The sequence below is a fragment of the Schistocerca gregaria genome, chromosome 2 (assembly GCF_023897955.1).
Source record: "Schistocerca gregaria isolate iqSchGreg1 chromosome 2, iqSchGreg1.2, whole genome shotgun sequence".
NCBI lineage: Eukaryota > Metazoa > Arthropoda > Insecta > Orthoptera > Acrididae > Schistocerca > Schistocerca gregaria.
Window position 1 is genome coordinate 359,744,470 of NC_064921.1, and position 23,389 is coordinate 359,767,858.

The 23,389-nt window shown below is 42.4% G+C and overlaps 1 protein-coding gene and 1 non-coding gene across 3 annotated transcripts in view; both read right to left on the reverse strand.

Moving 5' to 3' along the window:
* Nucleotides 1–23,389, reverse strand: part of LOC126337068 (MFS-type transporter SLC18B1-like) — a 117,135-nt gene that overhangs the window by 57,893 nt on the left and 35,853 nt on the right. The window contains exon 1 of one of the 2 annotated variants that reach the window (XM_050001399.1): nucleotides 3,883–3,970. The exons of the other annotated variant lie outside the window; for it this stretch is intronic. The gene's annotated coding sequence lies outside the window, so the exon portion shown is untranslated. Of the gene's footprint in view, nucleotides 1–3,882; nucleotides 3,971–23,389 lie in introns of those variants that run through there. 2 annotated transcript variants of the gene reach the window in all.
* Nucleotides 19,618–19,690, reverse strand: Trnaa-agc (transfer RNA alanine (anticodon AGC)). Its single transcript has one exon. It is a non-coding gene; the product is annotated as a tRNA-Ala (tRNA).

Sequence of the window (23,389 nt, forward strand, 5' to 3'; positions counted from 1 at the left end):
GTCTCTTTAATTTTCCGACCTGAGTGTGTGTAATCACCTTATAAGAAAACCATAGATGGTTTTAAAGCCAGTCGCAGAAAGTGTCCGAATAGATGCAGTGGGGCTGTCAAAAGCCTGACCACAGAGTTAGTTGCAGCGTAATAAATTCACGTCTTGAGGGAATTAAGTTGAGCATCACAAAATTTCTACAGTTAGCTTCTCTGTGGGTCGAAAGGTGCAGAAGTTTATTAACGATGAACTACAGTTATCCGAGAACACGACAGTGAACTGGAGAAGCCTCTGCAACGAAAGTAAGAAACTGTGACGACGGTGTCATTGTCGAGATTCACGAGCCTATGTCCTAAAGAAGAAAATACGGCAGAGGGAACAAAGCAGGGCAGTGGTTTTCGCAGGGATCCAAAGAGAAACGCACACAAGTTTTTTTCCAGAGTAGTTCCCGGACGTAGGAAGAAGGTTCTGCTGAGTATTATCAATAAGTACATCCATTCAGGAATGACTCATTTCCGACACACACACACACACACACACACACACACACACACACACACACACACACACACACACTACTAGTAGTATAGAAGGCACCTGGTCGGCCATAAGGAGATCACTTCACGGCACCAGACATTGCAAAAGAACTGACAGTTTCTTATTGGAATAAGTGTGCCGCAGAAGATAACAAAAGCAGGAAATTATTGATGCATTTCATGAGGAGTGCAGCAATAGAGTACAAGCCCTAGTGTGATGTGATTGTTTCAGTAACATCAAGATATTTCTGTTTACTGGAATTCCTTCGTTGTTTGTATTTTTTTTTAATTTTTGGACATGTGATCCGTCTTTGTATCAAATTGTTTTTGTCATAGACGTTTCTCTTCCTTTTATTTACGAAGTGTCATTAGTGGTTTGTAGGTTAGGTTAGTGTTGTTTAACGTCCCGTCGACAATGAGATCATTAGAGACGGAGCGCAAGCTCGGGTTAGGGAAGGAAATCGGCCGTGCCCTTTCAAAGGAACCATCCCGGAATTTGCCTGAAATGATTTAGGGAAATCACGGAAAACCTAAATCAGGATGGCCGGAGACGGGATTGAACCGTCGTCCTCCCGAATGCGAGTCCAGTGTGCTGACCATTGCGCCACCTCGCTCGGTCTAGTGGTTTGTAATACACGGCGCTTCTTGAATACTTAAACCTGTGTACGATAAAAATAAAATGTTTTGATCAATAGACAGGTCACATCTCCTAGAAAATGATATCGCTTGTGTTAAATCGCTTATTAAGTGTTTTCATGAATCCGTGTTTCTCTGCGAACGTAAGTTCCATCGCTCTAGCTACACGTACAATGCTAAAGGATGTTGTGAAAACTGCTAGATATGTTCCACCCGCGTTTGAAACTAAAACGTTTTTATGCACAACACAAATCAGCTCTTCCGCCATCTCACAAATCTGTCACCGCTCGCGGCAGGAGTTGCCAGCACACGCTTTAACGTACGAGCACTGTTAGCCCTTTGGGAAGTTTTAGCATTTACGCCTTTGACAAGCAACTGCGTTCCACCAATAAGTGGCACCCTGCAGATATGCGTCAAATCCGTTGCACCTTCCTGTGGACACGTGACAAATTCTCACAGGCATATGTATTTAACGATTGTGCAGATTTTGACACTGTAATTGCACTTGGAGTAATCTGATTCTGCAAACCGGCCGTCATCCATACTTCATCGAGGCAAGTCAGTGTGTTAGTGAATCGCTAATTTTGTAAATTTGAATTGCAGGAAAATTGGAGCATAATAATGCATTCTCCTAAAAAGTGTCCGTGTCAAGTGATCTGTATACTCGATCGGATGGATGTTTGATAAGTGTGTCACCTAGGTGTCTGGAACGACACGTTTTCCAAACACATTAGAAATAATAACTTTTTAAAATAATTTCTAATTACAGACGAATTACAAACGTTACGTTGCATTTTTGTTAGAAAATTAAGTGCTCTTTAAATCGTGTCTCAAATAATTCGGGTACTATAGGAATGTAGTGTTATATGAAATTACGTTCTGCTTACGTACGAGTATAATTATATAACGTGGATAAGCTTTCGTCTGTGTGAGTGCAGACGGTATCTGCAATCCTCAAGGCCTGCTGATCTTCTGGTGTTAGAGGTAGCTGGAATCCGAACTACTGTTATTTTGATTCTTCTCGCTGTGAACTTTGGTGATGAAATGATACAATGCGCTGGAGCTCGACCTTATAATCCTCACTTTATTGGTTCCGTAACTCAACCGGTAAAAAACGAAACGACTGTACTATCACTGGCTGTCTCGTAAGACCCCATTTACTCAGGAACGGGTACAGCTATCAAGTTGATATCTTTGTAAGGCAGTAGGGTCTACGGTAGCTTTCCTCCGTACACAATGTAAGCTGAGTCACCGCTATCAAAAGATACGACTATTCCTATAATGTATTTTGATATTCGCAAACTCATTCATCAAAACCTATAGGGTGCTTCCTGCTAGCCTAGAATCATGAACTTTGGCAACACGCGAACATTGTTAATGAAATTTCACTACGGAACCAGCAGCATATACGAAAGTCTGAATTTCCGGGACCGATATCTTGCCAGTATAAATATAGATAACATGCAAAAATAATCTATATTCTCGATCCCCGGCATACATGAACTATCTATACGAATAATTAAGTTCGTGTGGAACCCTCAGAGCGTAAGTCCCACTCGCACTTTGCAAATTTTGTAAATGACTCATTTCGTTGGTAAGTCATATGAAGCGCAGACTATGATTTGTACATGACCTCTCACGCGGTTTTGTATCCTATGATCTGACAAATATTAATCCTTATAGTTACGAAGAGACACTGAGCAGAGGCTGACGGAAGTAACTGTTTCGATGAAAGTCTAAAGAGCGTATGATTTCGGATTGGTATACACCTTTTTGATCGCTAAAAGTCTGTGCTTTCAGTATTGTGTGCCAAGAATAGTATCACTGAACGTTATCAGTACATTTAAACCATTTCATTCTCAACTGCATTTTAACATTTCCACGACCTTCAAGTAAGAATTTGCCAATCAAACCACGCGAGGACAGACATTAAGAGCCGGTAGGTAGACACATACACGTCTATCTACCGGCTGTCTACGTGAATGTGAGGATTTTCAGGAGCCTAGTACACACAGCTGTGGCAGTTTACAGTACCGTTCAGTTTGAATTGCGCTTCATCAGATCAGATAACCATTCTTGCAGACCGTTCATCCTCGCGAAGCATGCCTTCACTCTCAGTACTGCATCCTTCGATCTGGCTCACCCTCGTTCGCAGCAGGCAGCCATCCTGGAGCTTTACAGCGTTCACAATTCGTCGTATGCTTGATCGGCTTACCCCCCTTTCACGCTACCATGCTTCACAGATTTCTGAGGGGACCCAGTAAAATGTTGCAACACAGAACTGGAAGCTAGCTAGACTTGCTTGTTAAATTAACTTTTATTCGCCAGTACATAAAACAACTGAAGAGAGGTGTCTGCTGGCTAACGTTGACTAAATGATTCGCATTTCTTTATGTCACACTGATATCCAAAACCAACAACGATTATTTCAACATAGGGAAATATTTCATTCGACTTAACCATTACTACTTTTTCCAGTTTGTCAATTTTAATTTTCTTCGTTTCTTTCGGAAGTCGAGGGCACGTCAAACTTACGAAGGTGGAGGCAGTGCCCCGATAGCCCTTAACGCAACTTTGGTAGGCTGCACTTAAATTCACGGAGGGCAGTGGTCATAATAGTTTGGCTCGTCTACGCATTTAGAGCAACAATGATGCTAACAGAAACTGAACTGTGGCGCTCCACATAATGAACGTGGTAAGCATTAACAAGTTTGAGGCATACCTGTCGAGCTGTCAGCTGCAGGAGTGTGCAACCAGCCAGCAACACAAACCGCTCGCCGAGAGGACAGGAGGCTGACTGACTGACCGAGTGCCCGCGGCCAGGTCCAGTGGGCCAGACGGCAGACACGCCCCCGAGGGCAGCGTGACGCGCTGCCCGCGACCCGTGAGAGGCGCCGGCGAGCCTCCGACAAGATGTTGACCGACGCCGGTACAAAAAGAGAGAATATTACGAAACCTCTGGCCCCACCGGGAGCTGCTCATTGCCACTTCCAAGGACTGTCAGATTCTCAAATAACATGCTGCAACCAGCTCCGATAAACTTCTCTAAAGCGAGAGCCTTTGACTGCCTTTTTTCCGTGGAAGACAACACGGTTTCATTTAATGCCATAGTCAGAAGGTAAAACACGAGAAAGTTCCCGCCGCTTCGTTATCCAGAGCGGGGAAAGGTGGGACGTGCAGGTGTATTCATATTTTTTCAGAAAAAAAGTGCATGACATATGGAAAAGACGCGCGCCAGGACACGTACCATCTCTCCTTGTTTGTAGCTCACATTACAGGTATTCAATATAGGCAGAGTTTGTGACACGACTAACATGAAAAAGTTCGTGCAATGCATTGATAAGAAAATTGTCCGAGTAGGCGCGACAACAGCGCGCAGCACAAGTGTGCATTTGGTTGCCTACATACAGGCTCCAACTATTTCGATGCAACAGTACGGAGCAGAAAGTTAACAATGAAACTTTGAAAATATTGCAACCTACAGGCGCAAGCTGTAATTGTAAAGACCATTACCAGGATTCCCTTTACCAGTAGGGCACTGATACATCGCGGTAACATCCAGCAAATTCCCACTGTGTCACTGATGAATTGTGGGACACGTGCGTCCCATTGTTAGTCTAACAAGGGGACCCTCCATACTGTAAATCACGGATTTTGATGCGCTTCAAATATGTTGTAGAGGCACTTGCCTGAGTACGTGGCTATCCGGTTTCTTAGCGACGGGCCTTTGTTTTTGAGAAAATCGATTCTGAAGTTCATTGCGCGCTTTGTATATCCATAACATTACATATATTCCGAGCAAGTCAGCGTAGCGCAGCGGTAAAGGTTCACGGCTACCGCGCTAGAGGTACCGTCTTCGAGTCCTACTCCCGTATTTTTTTATGTATGCAAGAACCATCCGGAAAATTTAGTCCTAACGTTCAAAAACGAGTAGACGAATTAACTGGGAAATACAGAAATGTAATCGTGTTCTGCATGAAATCCGAGAAGCTCACGAAACTGGTGTACGAAGAATTGTTGCGTTCTGTTATTCTTCTGTACGTGGACAAAAAATTTTTTTACGTTATCAATTCATGGGGAGGGCAATCCGAATAAACTTTATACTACTATCTATTCACTGATGAAAGGAAAGCGAGCACCTGCACCCTAAAAGTGGTACCATCGAAGTGCCCTCCTTATTGCCAGCCCTGCAATGTTTATTTTTACCGACAGATGAAAATCTTCATGAAGATTATTCGGAATTCTCCCGACTTGATAAAAGACAGAGGTCGTTTCTAGGGAAGATTCGATAAAAATTACATTCGCTAATCCTACATCAATTCAGTGCACCTAATTTTGAAAGCATGATTAGATATGCATGGTTCCCATCGAAATTAGTGAATGAAAGAAATCTTTTTGAATGCAAAAGAACTGTGTTTCCCGGTATCGCTCACGAAGAAATCGTGCGCCTGCAAGACTGTTGCTTTCATATAATTCGCGTGGTGCTGCGAAAATTTGTGCTTAGGTTGTTTCTGTGATAAGTGTCACCCAAAATATTGTTCTGGCACATCAAGCAATGTGGCTGATGAAAAATAAGATTTTGTAATATTGGATGACAGCAAATATTAATAACTGAATATAGCTTTATAATTTCACACTAAGGTGTCAGGCAAATCCAACACCTTACATGAAAACCCTGACATGATAAGCAAATCCAGTAGTATGTCACATAGCTCCGAATAAATCGTGACATTAAATTAACCAAAGTAATACGAGTAACGAGTGAGCAAATGGAATACCACAGACTAACAAGAATGCCTAAACGCATGTCGTACCTTCCCACCGTGAGGCAGACGCAGTTCCGAGGGGAGAAACGAGGACAGAAGCCGAGAGCAGAACCGTGTTAAGCTAGATAAGGGAGGGGCTGGGCACCCACGCCGCGAGCCTACCTGTACGACTATACAACCCATACGTTTTAGCGTGAGGCTTTTTCGCGTCTCAGGTACGTCAAGGATCACCCCCAGCCCATGTTAAAAGCTAGAGCCCTCCAGAAAAGCAGTATAGATCTTACGATAACACAAAAAGGGCCACTACCACCCGCAAGTTTTAGCGTGAGACTTTTTCGCGTGTTTGTTACATTAGGATCACTCCCCAGCCCATGTTAAAAGATAGAGCCCTCCAGAGGAGCAGTATGGATCTTACGATAACGCTAAAAGGACCACACTAGCTGCAGGTTTTAGCGCGAGACTTTTTAGCGTCTGTTACGTTGCAAACTTTAAAAACATTGTCCCACCACAAGAAGTATATCGTTTCTCATTGGATTGACAATTTTTGTAGGCGGAGCTTAAGGTTAACATTGAGACCCTGATTGGTCAGATGAAAACATAGCCAGATAATTTTTTTTAACTAACTTCGGTAAATTGTAGTAAGGAGAAGTTAGAGAGTTGGTTCAGAGACGGCGAGCTGGACGGCTGGTGCGCCGGCCGCTGTCGCCCTGATGCCGCCTAAGCACCGACAAGGTAATGAACGCACGCGATGCCGCATTTTTGATCGCATAAGGCTTCACTCAGAACTGCAGAAGACTCATTTGTTACACCCCTTTTTTGCGTAATACTAATGGTGATCGTTAATTAAAACTCATGGTGTTCACATTTGCCACTTGAACAGATCTGAAACGCGATGATTTTTCTTTTATATAGTTATTGAGAAGCCACATCAGCCACTGTAATTTACGACAAGTTAGATAACTAAAGATAATTGAGGGTCACTGTAGACCATTTTGATAGTTTTCTCTTTTGTGAAACTTAAATTAAACCTAGATTATAGATGTGATATGGCATAGGTCATCCTTCGATCGATTGTAGAACTTGGAAACCCATTTAGGGAATATTCGTTCACATTTTTGTTGAACGCAGTTGGTTTTTACTATCCTGTATTAAAACATTTCCTTTTATCAATAGTGCAATTTATAAACGATGTTTTGTGAGTAGAATAAAATTTCCAATGGTAAACGTAACTGTTTTTTCGACGTTATTTTACCAGCTAACTAAAAATAGGAAAGCCTTGAACCCTTTCCACTAAATTTAGTTAGTATTAAGATTCTTTTACAGGGAGTGCAGTAGAGCTGACGCTGAGATCATTTAGTAGTTGGTTATATCATCGCTAGTCTCACTGAACTCTTCTGAATTCTACATGTCATGTGTGGTCTAGCGTCTCCTTACCAGCAACAGGTCCCAGGTTCAAACTAGTTAATTCCCTAAAAAACACGCTCAGAGCGTCGTTGCGCGAAAGTGGTAGGGAGACACGATATAGAACAATCAGACACCACCATGAATGTTTAGAACACACCTTACGCTGTTTATATTCTTTGAAATAAAAATTGAAAAATACGGCCGATTTTGAAAAAAGTACCCCAACAGGATTCGAACACAGTACCTCTAGCACGGTAGCCGTGAGCCTTTTCGCTGCGCTACCCTGACTTGCTCTGTTTATATGTAATGTTACGGGTATAGAAAGCACGCAATGAACTTCAAAATCGATCTTCTCAAAAACCAAGGCCCGTCGCTAAAAAACCGGATAGCCAGGTACTCAGGGTAAGTGCCTCTACAACATATTTGAAGCGCATCAAAATTCGTGATTTACAGTGTGGAGTATCCCCTTGCAAGTGTTAATTGTCAACTAACCATAATCATAGTTTGACAAAGTAATCTGCACTAAATCTAAGAATCGCAGTAGAATTGTGGAGTAGTTTGGGACTATTCGTCATTTAACATTTTATCCATCCTCTGGAAGCCACCTTACGGTACGCGTCGGCGGGTACTTCGTGTACTACTACTGCTACGTTGCCTCCTTCCAGTTTCAGTCACGAATGGCGTAAGAAGGCTTTCTGGTAACCTCAGTGTGAGCTAGTAACCACACCGTCCAGTCAATGCGACCACCGCCTCCGTTCGACGTCAACCTCAACAACCACTCACAGATGGCGATGGAGAGCATATACAACATGGGTGTGTGTGTGGGGGGGGGGGGGGGGCTGGGGGGGCAGAACAGAGCAGAGAGCAGTTGTCGTAATGCGGAAATGGAGCGATTTTACGTCCGAAATGGCGGGCGAAATGGACAAGTCTGTATGTAAATTGTTCACGTTGTAATGGTACTTTAATTACGCAACCATTACGACACCTCACCTGAACCTCTCTATACCAGCTATATTCTACTGTGTTTCTGCAAAGTAGTTGACATATTTCTGAGACAACATTCAGATTTCATTTCATTTGCGATACATCGATATGTTTATATTGCAATGATATTAGTCTTATGTGTATTCTTTCTTTTGTCACTATGATCTTTGACGTACTTTTATCTCTGATTTTTGGGCGCGTAAGCGATTATTAGTTAGTTGTTAACTTGTTAGAGAGTCGGACCTTGAGAAAGTCAAGTGTTGGACGTCATCTTGGAAAGACGCATAACGTAGTCAGCTTATAAAATGTGAACTTTAGTAGTGACTGTGAGGAAGATGTTTTCAAGTATGTTTTGTATTGTGAAGTGATGTTTGTGTGTCACGTGATATTGCAGTAAAAGCAATTAAAAGGAAGTAACTTAATTTCGGAGTGCTGATTATTTTTTTTACATCGCCATTGTCCAGCAAAAGTGTAATCTCCAAGAATGGTTTGTGAAGCGCATCTACAAAACTTCTGAATATAGCAGGATAAAACCTAGGTCTCTTCGCATCTGAGCTTGGAATCATAACCACCTAGATTTTCAACTATTGGGCCATGATTTTACGACGAGAACAGCGTGGGAAACAAAAAGATGAGTGCTTAGTTTTTTCATTATTACATGAAATGACTTAACAAGGCTCTAATGACACCTGCTACATAATATGACTGTTGTTGGCCGATAATGCAGTATTTACCAGCGTGAGCAACACCACAATCGTTATTAAAATTTTGACCTTTGTTGTGGTAGGGTTGTTAAAACGTCTCGCCGGCGAAGAATATGCAATGCATTACCCTATTCAAAACTGGTGCCATAGGTGACGGGCGCGAACGACGCCTGTCGAGTTGTGTAAGGACCAACAGACGTCCAACTGTTGAGTAAATGACGGCAGACAGGAACGGAGGGGCTGCCAACAGTATTTCGGCTGCCAACAGTATTTCCCATCGCCTGTTCATCAAACGTTGCTACCTATGGGCCTCCGCAGCAGGCGTCTGGTTCATGCTCACTGCTATTCACCAGGGACGGAGGCTAGAATTTGCACACCTGTATCTCAGCTGGACGTCCAGTAAGTTGCGATAGCGGATCTTCTCAGATGAATCACGTTTTATGATCCGTTCGACAGATGGCCGTTGGCAATTACGGCGTGGAGAGGGTGAAAAACTCGCTGCAACAATCGTAAAAGGGTCTAAGCCGGAAATCATTCCCTGGATGATATTCTGGAGGCTCACAACGTATAAACGCAAGTATGCATCTGTCCTAGGGGACCATGTCCATACCTACACGCAATTCTCTCTCGGCACGATGGCAACTACCAGCAGGACAATGCAAGGTGCCTCAAAGTTTGCACTATACGTGCGTAGTTCGAAGGTTACCAGAATGAGTTTGCCGTACTACGTGGGCCAGCAAACTCCGCGTGTTTAAACCCAATCGAGAATCTGCGGGTCCACCTCGATCGAGCTGTACGTGCCATGGATCCTCATCGAGAAATCTAGAGCAGTTATCCGCGGCACTGGATTTGCATAGCTCCACATCTCTATCTTGCACAACCTCATTGGATCTTTTTGCATGTCCCTCAGTGGTCCTCGCTGCGAAATGTGGTTATTCGCCTTTTTTGACAGGCAGCCACAATGTGATCTTACAGTGTACCTAGGTATTTGGTGACGTGACAATTTGCGGCGACTGTTGGGAAATCACACAGTCTAATCGTAATAGGGATTTTTGCCTATTCAACAGCAGTACGTAACGTTTATGTTGAGCATCAACTGCCAGTCCCTCCACTAAGCGTCAGTTCTCTGCAGCTCTTCCTGTATTTCGCAAATATTATCTGACGTTGCGATTTCTGTTCATAGCAGCTTCATCAACAAACAAGTTCTGGGATCTTCCGACGTCATGCGCTGTGTCTTATTTCGTTTAGATATGAGTATCTCTCCAGAAGAATGAGATGCTTTGTTAAACTTTCTTCAAAGTCGGTCTGATCTTTCGTACGCACGTATTTTGTTCACTGGGTGGCAATGTGGAACTGTGTAACACTTTCTGGAAGTGAAAGAACGCTGTATCAACATGGGCGCAAATATTTACTGCCTTTCGGGTCTCTTAGATGAACAAAGCGAGACCGATTTCACAATACCTTTGTTTGCAAAATCCATGTTGATTCTTACAGACGGCATTTTTTATTTCTAGAAATGGCGCAAGTGAGAATGAAAAGCGTTCTAAAATTCTGTGATCTGAAGCTTATCTTGTCGCACTTACCGAACACAATTATGCTATCTTTCCTTTCATTCCTATTAGTGTGTGTAGGTGCATAACGGCTTATGGTCACCGATCCCTGCTCTACGCTGAGTGAGTTTTAAGTTGTGGCCCGTTTGTAAGCAGGAGATGATGCTCTCAGGAGTCAGTTCTTTCATTAACGCTCCAAGTAATTTTCGGGTGAGAGATTCTGAACTATTTCAGACCATTCTTTCTTCCAACGATTTGCTCTAATCACCTTGGTTCCCCATTATACAGCTGGTAAATTTAAATCTCCATCTAATAGTGTAATAAACAGAAAATGTAAACACAGCCTTAAGCAAGTTTTCCCTGAAGAGTTTAGGCGCTGCTGCTCTTGAGGGAATGGGCCTATAAAAGCATTATATTACTAAGTTTGTTCCAATTGCAATACCGAATCTTATCTAACTATTTCGCCTTCGGAATCTCTAATAAACTCACAAGACATTATATACCGCTGTAACCACGCCTCCACCAACTGTGCCAACCTACTTTTGCTATATACAGTTCAGTCGAAATACAGTTCAGTCGAAATACAGTTAAAATGTTATTGCTGTTAACGTCTGCTTTTAACCAGTTTTGTATTGCTAGTACTATGTGAGTATTATTACTGCTCCTAAGTGAAACCCGTTCAAGATCCTTTTCATGGAGCTCGGTGGTCGTAGTCGGGCGGAGGAGAGGGTGAGTGGAGAAGAGCTGTTGATCCAATGTTCGTCTGACCACACTAACATTTATTGAGCGTATCAAATGGAAAGAAACAATATTTGTTCGGGCGGAACTTTATTCGGGAGGACATTGTGTCGACCCATGTAACGCTGTAGTAGGAGCATCTAGGGAAACGACTGTTGACGCAGTCATCCATGCGAGTAAACCTAATAGTATTGAGCTGAGATGGCTGGTTCGCTGCATCCAGATTTTCTTAGTAGTTTCGCTGAGTGAGTATGTTTTCCTTTTCCATTTGGACAGGGAAGAAAGATACCTAAATCTGCAAGCAGCATCTCTGTTGTTCCCACTGATAGAGATTGCGCTTTGTAAGCAGCCGAGAGCCCTAAGTTCGTGACCATTCCTCCGCCAGTCACCAGATTAGCTCACCTGTATTCATCCTTAAATAGAAAGTAACGAACCAGTGCCCCTTTCCATAAATTTTGTCGTAAAATGTAAACGAGGTGGATCATTTTAAGCTATTCTGCACCCAAACCTCACAATACAGACTGATTTGATTTTTCTGCAATGAGCTCTATTTAATCCTGCACGTAGTTTGCTGACTAGATAAAGATAATAGGCTATTTACCTATGTTAGAAATATGGTTCACATTGTTATTCTGATTATATTAAAATAGTATTTACGGCCAATATTCTCACAAAATGTTATTTTTATGTGATTAAAGGTTAAAAATTATTTAGTATCAAGATTTAGTTGCATGATCGATAACGGTCTGTTATTGGCTGAAGCTCTAGTGACGTTGCAGACTAGAAGTAAGACGAAACTATACGTGTGTTGTAAGCGCTAACCGAAGTTACGAGGTTTTTCTGAAAACAGTTTGCCCCTTTACTGAACGAAAACTCAATTACAGATTTTAAGTAACAAGATGATACTGGGAACCTCGCAAAAGTTGATGTGTTTATGCTTCACCCACTTAGAGCGGCGATACGTGCTAGAACGGACATTTTTTCCCTGCTCCTACATCATTAAACTCCCTCAAAACAAAGGATTTTTAGAACTTTTGCAAATGGATCCGTGTATTATACTAGACTGCCAACTATCAGTTATAAGCTACCACCCAAAGCCCAATATAATTAGCCTTGGCAAATCTTAGAGCTAATTTCCTTTGTGGAACACGTTCAGCAGAGTATCCTTAAGTAGGCGCTTTATGCCGCAACGGATACCGCCTTATATTTTTTTAAGTTTTACACGAAAAACAAAAATAGCGTTAGCAAGAACTGATTGTAGCAGTTGTTCCATTGTGGGATCTATTATATATAGCTTCACATTAATCTTAGTCTGAGAAACGGACTACAGAGGATGAAAGCATTTACTTTGAGAACAAATTTTCTTTTTTGGAAAGCATTGCTGATAGTGAAGATATCACCGTACGCCCACAGTACGAGGTGTAGGACGACGAGGTTTTCTATAAGGAGAGATGAAGTGTGTACTCTATTAAGACAAGCTAAGGGTTGTGATGTCTGAGTGCACACTAACGTCAGTGTCTGATAGAGACTTCATCTTTATGTAGGGTGGTGAAAGTTGCAAAGCTTGCCCAATACGGATCGTAGATGGACAGTATCAAGATATACATGGTTTCTAGTAAACAAGTGAGTGGTCACTATCAATAAAATATCTTTTTGAACGTGACGCGTGTTAACAGCGGTTGCGAATGGCAGCGCTTGTAGGCAGCAAGGAGGAAACAATATTCTGTTTCTGATCGGTTAGACGAAGTTTGATACTCTTAGTTGTGATTTGGTTTTCACATATGAGGACTGTCGAGGCGTTTTACAATTGAGTTAAAGCCTAAACAAGTGTGGAACTGCATTTTTATAATTGGAGGATGTCGACGAGACTGATGTGTAATTACATTCTGTGGACTATGTTATTTTTATTATTCAGATGATGTACCTTGTATATGATCGTTTTACCATTATGCAGATCATTTCATTAGCGTTATTTCATCCGCACACTGTAAATATGAGAACCTGAGGATGACAAGTAGTTGCTGTAAAAATTGGTCATTGAATGAACTATTTAATATCAAGCGAACTTTAATTTCAGTATTATAAATTTGAAAATTATATCGCCCTAACGACGTATGTCAATCAGGAAATACTCTGCCATATTCGCTGCAAACAGCAGTTTGATATCCGTTACAAAACCCGTACATAAGATTTCGCACTCCATTTGCAAATACTTGTATGTTTAAACTGATACATTAGAATTTGCCAACAAATCACTACAACAGCCAAAAACTTAAGTGTAAGCTGAATAGCAACTTCAAAATAAAAACTACGATCGATAAATAAACCCCTTGGCAAGTGGAGTATCAACACGCGAAATGAAAAGTTCTCTCTCTAACCAATACACATGATGTTGTGATCTTCAGTCCTGAGACTCGTTTGATGCAGCTCTCCATGCCACTATCCTGTGCAAGCTTCATCTCCCAGTACCTACTGCAACCTACATCCTTCTGAATCTGGTTAGTGTATTTATCTCTTTGTCTCCTACGATTTTTACCCTCCACGCTGACCTTGATGCCTCAGAACATGTCCTAGTTACCGACCCCTTCCTCTGGTCAAGTTGTTCCACAAACGTCTCTTCTCCCCAATGCTATTCAATACTTCCTCATTAGTTATGTGATCTACCCATTTAATCTTCAGCATTCTTCTGTAGCACCACATTTCGAAAGCTTCTATTCTCTTCATGTCCAAACTATTTATCGTCCATGTTTCACTTCCACACATGGCTACACTCCATACAAATACTTTCAGAAATGACTTCCTGACACTTAAATCTATACTCGATGTTAACAAATTTCTCTTCTGCAGAAACGCTTTCCTTGCCATTGCCAGTCTACATTTTATATCCTCTCTACTTCGACTATCATCAGTTATTTTGCTCCCCAAATAGCAGAACTCCTTTACTATTAAAGTGTCATTTCCTAATCTAATTACCTCAGCATCACCCGATTTAATTTGATTACATTCCATTATCCTCGTTTTGCTTTTGTTGATGAACATCTTACATCCTCCTCTCAAGACCCTCTCCATTCCGTTCAACTGATCTTCCAAGTCCTTTGCCGTCTCTGACATAATTACGATGTCATCGGCGAACCTCAAAGTTTTTATTTCTTCTCCATGGATTTTAATACCTACTCCGAATTTTTCTTTTGTTTCCTTCACTGCTTGCTCAATATACAGATTGAATAACATCGGGGAGAGACTACAACCCTGTCTCACTCCCTTCCCAACCACTGCTTCCCTTTCATGTCCCTCGACTCTTATACCTGCCATCTGGTTTCTGTACAAATTGCAAATAGCCTTTCGCTCCCTGTATTTTAACCCTGCCACCTTTAGAATTTGAAAGAGAGTATTCCAGTTAACATTGTCAAAAGCTTTCTCTAAGTCTACAAATGCTAGAAACGTAGGTTTGCCTTTCCTTAATCTTTCTTCTAAGATAAGTCGTAAGATCAGTATTGCCTCACGTGTTCTAGTATTTCTACGGAATCCAAACTGATTTTCCCCGAGGTCAGCTTCTACTAGTTTTTCCATTCGTCTGTAAAAAATTCGTGTTAGTATTTTGCAGCTGTGGCTTATTAAACTGATAGTTCGGTAATTTTCACATCTGTCAACACCTGCTTTCTTTGGGATTGGAATAATTATTTTCTTCTTGAAGTCTGAGGGTATTTCGCCTGTCTCATACATCTTGCTCACCAGATTGTAGAGTTTGGTCAGGACGGGCTCTCCCAAGGCCGTCACTAGTTCCAATGGAATGTTGTCTACTCTGGGGGCCTTGTTTCGACTCAGGCCTTTCAGTGCTCTGTCAACCTCTTCACGCAATATCGTATCTCCCATTTCATCTTCATCCTCTTCCTTTTCCATGATACTGTCCTGAAGGACATCGCCCTTGTATAGACACTCTATATACTCGTTCCACCTTTCTGCTTTCCCTTCTTTGCTTAGAACTGGGTTTCCATCTGAGCTCTTTATGTTCATACAAGTGTTTTTCTTATCTCCAAAGGTCTCTAATTTTCCTGTAGGCAGTATCTATCTTACCCCTACTGAGATAAGCTTCTACATCCTTACATTTGTCCTCTAGCCATCCCTGCTTAGCCATTTTCCACTTCCTGTCGATCTCATTTTTGAGACGCTTGTATTCCTTTTTGCCTGCTTCATTTACTGCATTTTTATATTTTCTCCTTATATCAATTAAATTCAATATATCTTCTGTTACCCAAGACTTTCTACTAGCCCTCGTCTTTTTACCTACTTGATCCTCTGCTGCCTTGACTACTTTATCCCTCAAAGCTACCCATTCTTCTTCTGTATTTCTTTCCTCCATTCCTGTCAATTGTTCCCTTATGCTCTCCCTGAAACTCTATGCAACCTCTGGTTCTTTCAGTTTATCCAGGTCCCATCTCCTCAAATTCCCACCTTTTTGCAGTTTTTTCAGTTTTAATCTACAGTTCATAACCAATAGATTGTGGTCAGAGTCCACATCTGCCCCTGGAAATGTCTTACAATTTAAAAGCTGGTTCCTAAATCTCTGTCTTACCATTATATAATCTGATGCCTTTTAGTATCTCCAGGGTTCTTCCATGTATACAACCTTCTTTCATGATGCTTGAACATAGTGTTAGCTATGATTAAGTTGTGCTCTGTGCAAAGTTCTACCAGGCGGTTTCCTCTCATTTCTTAGCCCCAATCCATATCCACCTACGTTTCCTTCTCTCACTTTTCCTACACTCAAATTCCAGTCACCCATGACTATTAAATTTTCATCTCCCTTCACTATCTGAATAATTTCTTTTATTTCATCATACATTTCTTCAATTTCTTTGTCATCTGCAGAGCTAGTTGGCATATAAACTTGTACTACTGTAGTAGGTGTGGGCTTAGTATCTATCTTGGCCACAATAATGCGTTCACTATGCTGTTTGTAGTAGCTTACCCACATTCCTATTTTCCTATTCATTATTAAACCTAATCCTGCATTACCCCTATTTGATTGTGTGTTTATAACCCCGTAGTCACCTGACCAGAAGTCTTGTTCCTCCTGCCACCGATCTTCACTAATTCCCACGATATCTAACTTTAACCTATCCATTTCTCTTTTTAAATTTTCTAACCTACCTGCCCGATTAAGGCATCTGACATTCCACGCTCCGATCCGTAGAACGCCAGTTTTCTTTCTCCTGATAACGACTTCCTCTTGAGTAGTCCCCGCCCGGAGATCCGAATGGGGGACTATTTTACCTCCGGAATATTTTACCCCAGAGGACGCCATCATTTAATCATACAGTAAAGCTGCATGCCCCCGGGAAAAATTACGGCCGTAGTTTCCCCTTGCTTTCAGCCGTTCGGAGTACCAGCACAGCAAGGCCGTTTTGGTTATTGTTGCAAGGCCAGATCAGTCAATCATCCAGACTGTTGCCCTTGCAACTACTGGAAAGGTTGCTGCCCCTCTTCAGGAACCACGTGTTTGTCTGGCCTCTCAACAGATACCCCTCCGTTGTGGTTGTACCTACGGTACGGCTATCTGTATCACTGAGGCACGCAAGCCTCCGCACCAACGCAAAGGTCCATGGTTTATGGGGTGGCAACCAACACACACATGACGTTTCATTGGTACCAGTTTACACTAACACCTAAAATATTCACCATTCTTCCTGAAACACCCTGTAAAGCTACTGGTTCCACCTACACATCATGTGTAGTATCTTTACCTTTCAAAGCCGAAGTGTGCCTGTATGGCACTTTTTGTGCGTGGTTCTTGCAGGAGTGCTAATCGTTGTGTGGTTAGACTTCCTGGTTTGTAAGTGAAAGGGTAATTTGCTCTTTGTTGACTTCTAAGGAAGCTGCGCGTTTCCTCACACCGTAGGACTTTCCGGGGATGGTGGTGACGTTTTCAGCGGGGCCACTCGGTAATGGCCCGAGGTAAGCAAATGCGATGCTATCTTTCTGGAGCGACTGATCCTACGTAGTTCAAATGGCGATATGTCGGCCGAAGGGTGCGCGTGCCCGTTTCCGTGTGGCTGATTCGATGGTTTCTAGGAGAAACTCTATGCGCAGTTCTTAATATTAATTTGACATGTGCTCACTTGGATGCTCTTAAGATCCTTCTCAAACATCTGTTCTGTGAGGTCTGAATGGGCTTGTGGGCCGAGTTGCAGATGGTACCCCCACAAGTAGCAACCATGTAGGATGGCTGGTAGGATCTTTGCTGGATCTAAGTGCAGTTTGGTGCAGGTGTTCATATATGTACTGGCGAGTTGTGGCTAGAGCTGATGCAGTAGTCGCAGGATGTTAGTCCTCTTGTTGAGATGAGACTTGGAAAGAAGTTTCTTGTCGTTAGTTGCACCTGAAGTACTTAACTTCGTCCGACGAAGCTGGCCGTTGGCCATTGCTCTGTCATGCAGAGTTGACTGAAGCCGCCAAATTGCTGCATTGATGCGTCGGCTGCTGGTCAGAATCGCCGTATCATGTGCGAACTGTGAAAGGACCACTTGGATGAGCATTGGTAAATCGTTGGAGTATAAAGAGCAAAAGCAACAGAACAGATCCATGAATGACTCCTTCGATGACGTCTTGCGTGATGGAACGTTGACCTATTTTAACGAAGCAACGGCGGTCTTTCAGATAACTGTAAGCATGAAAAACATTTTCCGGAGACATTCTGCTAGGTTCTCCATCATCTGCTGATGTTGCAGACACTTGCTTTCACGTTTTCACCTTCAACTGGTGGCTTCTCTTTAAATTACCTCGTCGTTATTGTAACAAATCCGGTCAAGGAAGAGGGTATTGCTATGCCTACGTGTGCGCCATCGTTATCACGTTTAGCTGGTACAGTGTTGCAAACATCCTTCAACTTTGTATTTATCAGAGATATTCGTTCTGGCTGATGCAATTTTCAAGGCGTTAGTGTGTAATTAATCCGAATTATCAGTCGATGTTGAAGGAAGGCGTGACATAGGAAATGACGCTTGACGCTCGGCTATTGCCTCATTATTACAAGAGCAGATAATTGTATGCTGATACCAGCGTGACGTAAGGTGACGTCAGAGAAGCGGAGTAAACAGATGCGCGGCAGGCCGGCGCCAGGAAGTGGACAGCTGGATCTGGACGAGGGTCGTGCCACCTGTGGAGCGGTGCGGCCTCTGGCACTCGACTCCTGTGTTATACATTACGTTCGTGCGCTACAAACCCTTCCCCGCGCCACTATATAGCAGTTCGATTGCTCTCTGTAAGTCTTTGTGACATAATGGACCGCATAAACAGTCGTAACAGTACATACTTTATTTTCGACAGTCACATACTACATCAAGACAAAAATCACGCACCACGAAGCAATTATCCGCATGGAACGGAAATCTGTGGATGTGATTCACATGTACAGACAAACTATTACAATTTCAGATCAAATTAATAATTTATTCAACAGAACGTACTTCTTAAGTTTAGCAAGTCAGTAACGTGTTGGTCCACCTCTGGCTCCTATGCAAGCTGTTACTCGGCGTTGATTGGTAGTGTTGTTGGCTGTCGTCCTGCGGGGTATCTTGCCAAATTGCCCAATGGCGCATTAGGTTGTCAAAACCCCGAACTGGTTACAGGGCGCTGTCCATAGTAATCCAAACTTTCTCAATTGGGGAGACATCAGGGGACCTTACCGGCCGTGCGAGGGTTTTGTCAAGCGCGGAGACAACAGCAACTCACGATCTGAGCGGTTGAGTATTATCTTGTTGAAATTAAAGCCCAGGATGGCCTGCCATGAATGGTGATTAAACGGGGCGTATAACATCGTTGACACACGCCTATGCTTCAAGGGTACCGCGGAAGACAAAGGGTCCTGCTATCCAATGAAATGTTACCTCTGACCATCACTCCTAGCTGTCACGCATAGCGGGCAGCAGTCACGTTGGTATCCCACCGCTGTCCGGGGCATCTCCAGACACGTTTTCGAACTGTAATCTCATTGACTGGAGTATAATTGTCTTCTGTGACGAGTTCCGCATCAAATTCTGTTCCCTGAAATGTACACATTCTCAGTGCTTCCTCATCTCTGGTTTATGTAATGACCAGCGAGATAAGTGCTGTGTCCCAAGCATGGTTTAAATTTAAAACCACTTCACTGTTAATCGAAATAAAGTTAAATGTGTGGTGTCTATTCTTTGGGGCATGTCTGAAAGAACGGACATCTTTTTGATCCTGCAGACGTTATGTATCAAGAGACAAAGGAATTAAAGACATTTGCTGTCAATCCGCATTGATTTGTATAAGTGAGACGTTTAAAATTTGTGCCAGTCTGGGATTCGAACCCAGGTCTCCTGCTTGCTAGGCAGATGCGCTGTCCACTACACTATCTGGACACAGTATTCACCACAACCGCACCGACTGTCCTGGCACACCTCCAGTAATACCCAATGTCTCAACTTATACCACACACTACCGACGTAGTTCCCCTGCTCAATGTCCACTGGCAGTTAATGCCTATTCCTTTGAGTCTTGAAATAAAGATGTTTGAATACATAAGACCCTTGTAATATGCTGTCCCAGTAACTTAAGTGTGCATCACAATACTGGTCGTCTTGCATTTGATGGTATCATACTTTTGGTTATTTTTCTTTTCCTGAGTTCTCACAGGTCATTACATACACCTGAGCTGGGAAACGCTAACACAGTGTGCATGCCAGGAAAAAAACACTATCGGCTCTGAAAAACTGAAGTGCATTAAATGGCGTAGCGGGCGGCTGTAAATAATTGCCGCAGACTAAAAATACGAGTTCACAATCCGGGTAGAGCCCAAATAGAACATTTAAAAGCACAGTTCGCAGCACATTAAAAAGATTAATGGGTAGGTTCGTCGAGATATGTGCATAAAATGGGAACAGCAGCTCGGCTGTATACCGGGACACACTCCATTAACCGGAGACTCTGACAAACAGATTACCACTTGTAAATTTCCCGCTAATGCACTTTTCTCCATGGTTTTGGCGGTCCGCACAGAGTGTATACAAGCACTCTCCAGAAATCAAGATCGAATAGTTACTTCCCTATCCACGTTTTGAAGAAAGACTTTTCAGAACTCTTGTTTATAAGCTCTGCTTTCATTAAATTTATCATTTTCCTGTCGCTACGCAAGATTTGTGTGTAAGTAATAGAACTATGTTTTACCTTTTCTGTTACATGACTAAGAACGCATCCAGTATAAATCTAAAGTGAACATGTCTGAGGGAGAGGGGGAGACTATTTCTTTGTGGCATGCTCCGAGCTCGTAGATATGAATTTTTATAGAAGCAGATGTCCAATATGGCTTGTAATCCAAGTAGTGGTATGACAAACTAACGCGTTCTTTGATAGTGTTCCTTGAAGACGCGTTCGAACAGTGTGTAATTTGTATTATGAATTGAACACTGTGTCCGATGCTTAGCGGGTGTGCTGTGTTCCCCTAAGCGGAAGACAGCTTCATGTAGTAGTCAGATTTATCTTAACGATTTCCTCGTTCGGCATGTCACGGGGCAAATAGTAGCGTGATAAGTCCTGCCGTGGGGCAGAACTCGACAGAGGTTTGCAATTAGGGTCAGGAGATAACCAATGGAAATATTCTAATCTTAGGCAAATACTACTGAATCGACTGCTAAAGCACTGACTCGCTGGGACGTCAGTGTTTGGAAATCTGAAAATGGGCAGGATATTTATTAACCCTCTTTGAGGGTAGTCTCCGTATCCTCTGGGACAATTTACTGGTGAACATTTGCGCCGGCTTCTTTTTTTAAGACTGAAGTTGTGGTTCGTAGAGGGATCAAGTAAATCAAAAGTGTTAATTGTTACCTGCAGCAACGCCCGAAACATTCGTTCACATTAGCATAATTTGGAGTATTTAGCTGTATCTGACAACGGGCGCCGAAGCCTAACCTCACGTAAGACTGACAGCGCACGATAATTCGAATTGCAGAATCTCAGTAAGTACGAACAGCAGTTTGCTAATAACTTTTTCAGTTTCCTTAGACCATAACGCCTGTTTTGAAGTTTAACTAGTCCGATCAATAGTAACGTCTTTAAATTTCTTCCTAGCATTTATTCTACCTATTACCGGCAATATGATCTATAGCAAATATCACATAGTGATCTTTGTGTCCCAAATTTCCTTCCGCCGTCTCTCACTTGACGGTATTTCCGATTTCTGAAGGCAAATGTGTGTGTTTAGCGCAATCATCTGTTATGCGATTCAGTGGCAGTTTCTTGTTGACAGAGGAACCGGAAATATTTGACGACGAACGTGACGAGTTTTGTTAATTTGGAAGTTAACTTTATTGTTTGAGTCTAGATGAAATGTTTTAATTTGATATGACTATTTGTACACTTTCTTAGTTTCCTAAAACATCTGAGATTGCAAGGAAGTTACAAGCATCCAATCTAGAGGATAAGCGGAAACAATCTAGTTTCTTTATTTGGGTCCAATGGTCAAGTCTAAGTGCTAACTGCTACACAACTTACCAGTGGTGCCAGCTGTAACTATCATTGGCTTGGGGTCAGTGCAAGGCTTGTGACCCGTACCAGAAATATTTTGCGAGTGGAGGATTAAAAAGCTAATTATAGACCAGAATTTAATGTTGCTTTCACTGATAGGTGAAATGGCGCGTATCAGAATCAATGACGCACATGGACGACTGAATTGGGCATTAGTTCACGGTGAGAAGAGATAAAGGATTATTAGAAATTTGTTAAAGTTTCGAAAGCTCGTCCGCGTTCTGCACCGATCGCACAATATTTAGAGCTATAGCTGCACTGTATTTGTAAAAGCCGTTTCATTGTTGCACAGAGTCTATAATGTTCATCTTACTACATTGACTGTAAGTCACTTCCCGTACCGTCGAAATGTGTCAACTCTCCCAGCCACCAGCAAACATTCAGCTTTGGGGAGCGAACTTTACAGGAATGACAAATTGTGTCTGTATTGTAGGCCAGATGAAATGGCGGGGGCTGCAAAAAAGAGCACACCATCAATGACAAAGTTACAAAATTGCTACAAAAGCATTCAAATCTGGAGAACTTTTGAAGTAAATCGAATCCGTGCTGTTAATACGTGGAGAGGGCTGTTTTGTGGGAGGAGACAAGACAGCGAGGTCATCGGTCTCATCGGATTAGGGAAGGAAGTCGGCCGTGCCCTTTGAAAGGAACAATTCCGGCATTTGCCTGGAGCGATTTAGGGAAATCACGGAAAACGTAAATCAGGATGGCCGGAGGCGGGATTCAATCTTCGTCCTTCCGAATGCAAGTCCAGTGTGCTAACCAATGCGCCACCTCGCTCGGTATACCTAGAGAAAGTCGGAAAGTCAGAATAAGCTTAAGCACCTCAATTTGAGAAGCGTCCAACGAATTCAAAAGCAAGAGCTTATCCAACGATTTAAAAAAAGGAAATCTGTCACTACGTAATGGTCATCTACATAAATGCTCGGTTATCTTCAATGACAACGAAAAAGGTACATTAGATGGAGCTGAAAACTAAGTGCTATGATTCTACGAGGGTGTGCTGAAAAGTAAGGCCCCGAATTTATGTGAAAACTCAAAAGCTTTTTAAATAAAGCAAAGTGTCTTACCATCCTACATCTGTATTCATGTTTACGTATTTATTTCTCAAATAGTCAACCTGGCGAGGCCAGTTAGTTGATATTGTCACTGTAGAAGGACTTTGTTGAGAGAGCTACAAGCTCAACAGCAGTCGACGGTCATGTTCTTACCAATGTTGCTCCGACCACGGCCATCATGGTTCTCACGGCCTGGAGATGGTCTCAATTATAGACCGGAACCCGTCTGCCAGCTATAACAAACATCCGTTGCGGTCGAAGCTGTTTTGCTGCATTGTTATGAGTTTACAATATCTGCATAAAATACCGATCGAAATCATATGTACCGTTTTTAAGCTAAGCTTCCGTCAATTTGAGCAATGTGGTTTCGAGAAAAGCCCTTTTAAAGTATTGGGCTACATTTTTTGTAGTTTAAAGTATCTCTGTCCAGCGATTCCTGAAGCATAGGGAAATCATTTTTGATCCAAAAGGCGGACCCCT